The sequence below is a fragment of the Pangasianodon hypophthalmus genome, chromosome 5, assembly GCF_027358585.1.
Source record: "Pangasianodon hypophthalmus isolate fPanHyp1 chromosome 5, fPanHyp1.pri, whole genome shotgun sequence".
In the NCBI taxonomy this organism is placed as follows: domain Eukaryota; kingdom Metazoa; phylum Chordata; class Actinopteri; order Siluriformes; family Pangasiidae; genus Pangasianodon; species Pangasianodon hypophthalmus.
The window spans coordinates 29,985,657-29,987,229 of NC_069714.1; positions in this window are offsets into that span (position 1 = coordinate 29,985,657).

Below are 1,573 nucleotides of genomic sequence, written 5' to 3' on the forward strand. Positions count from 1 at the left end.
GAAATATATAATTTCAGGATATAAATTTTAAATGTATGAATTTATCCCTAATGAGCGAGTCAGAGGTGACGGTGGTGAGGAAAAACTCCCTGAGACATCACGAGGAAGAAACCTTGAGAGGAACCAGACTCAAAAGGGAACCCATTTTAGTGCAATTATAAAAAATTCCCTTCTATAACTGTGTACTACAGTGTCAAAAAGTGCAAAGTATATTTTTCATGGAACAAAATTCATGAAGTCATCACTGCTATATAATGATGGTGTGTGTGTTTCTACTGTGGTCTTTTTCCTAGTTAATTTTGCTACAGTATTAAAGGATTATTTTTGTTATCTTCTATTAGAGTGGAGAGATACACTGATCGAGCAGCACTAAGAGCTTTTCTATAGTTCAGGAGTCTCTCCTTCCATGCTGTTTGAAATACTACAATTTAGTTTGACGCTATTTACGTTCTAGTTTTTGAGTGCTCTGTTTTAAGGTGTGTGTGTGTGATCGTTATACCAGGGTGCTAGCTTTTTCTCTCTAATTGTTTTTCTTTTAAGCAGAGCTACCTTACCTAGCATGTAGCAGAAGGTTGACTCTAAGCATTCAGTCACCTGATCAAGTTCTTCGGGATCAGACAGTGATCCAGTCATGATTATTGATAAAACTCTGTGCAGTAGCTGATGTGAATGTACTGACGTGAATGTACGTTTGACGTGGTAACGTGGCAAGGTGCAAATGTTAAGACACCTTTTAAATAAGATGAGATAATGATCTGAGAGTTTCAGGCTCTCAGACTTTCAGGAAATGTGACTATGTTTTCTATATTTAATCCGAATATTTTGAGGGGTGTGGCTTTAAAACTTAAAAAAAAAAAATTACCAACAGCCACCATCGCTTCTTTTACAGCTTCATTTGGTTTTATGTCACTATGTAAATTTCAGTTACGTTTATTAATAACTTTTAAAAATGGAAAAAAGGAAAGAAGTCCTCCAATCAGAATTGATTGTAATTTTAATTATATTATTTTAGGTTTATAATTTTTCTGAGAGTTAATATTTAATGCATTACATTTATATCGTAATAATGTAGGTCTTGTGTGAGTTTATTTTTCATCTACTTTAATAAAGTTCATTTTTTGCTGTTTTTTAGGCTCATTTTAGAAGTCATTGTTTTCCATCATCAAGTTTTCCACGTCTTACCAGATTTTATTTCTGTGGGAATTTAAAAGTAGCTCTAAAATCCCCCAGCATTAATTCGAATGTTGTCTGTAATGATCAGCTTTTAGCCTAATTTCTTTTTCTTTTTGTGTCTTTATTCCTCAGGGCTGAATCGGTGTCTAAGCGTGATGACGCACATGGTCCATTTGTGCAGAAACTTTACAGCGACTGTAATTGTGTATAAAAACACAGACAGACATTAGCGCCGCCGCGGAGCCTCGTCCCGGTTAAACAAGCCCCTCCCTCCCTGTGCAATTCTCTGTCTCTTTGTTTTGTCCATGAAAAGGAGCCTGTCTCCGTCGTCCTCCAATCTGACCCACGGAATAAACAGCGAACTGATTGTGTGCGGCGGATTTTCATAACAAACCTCCGC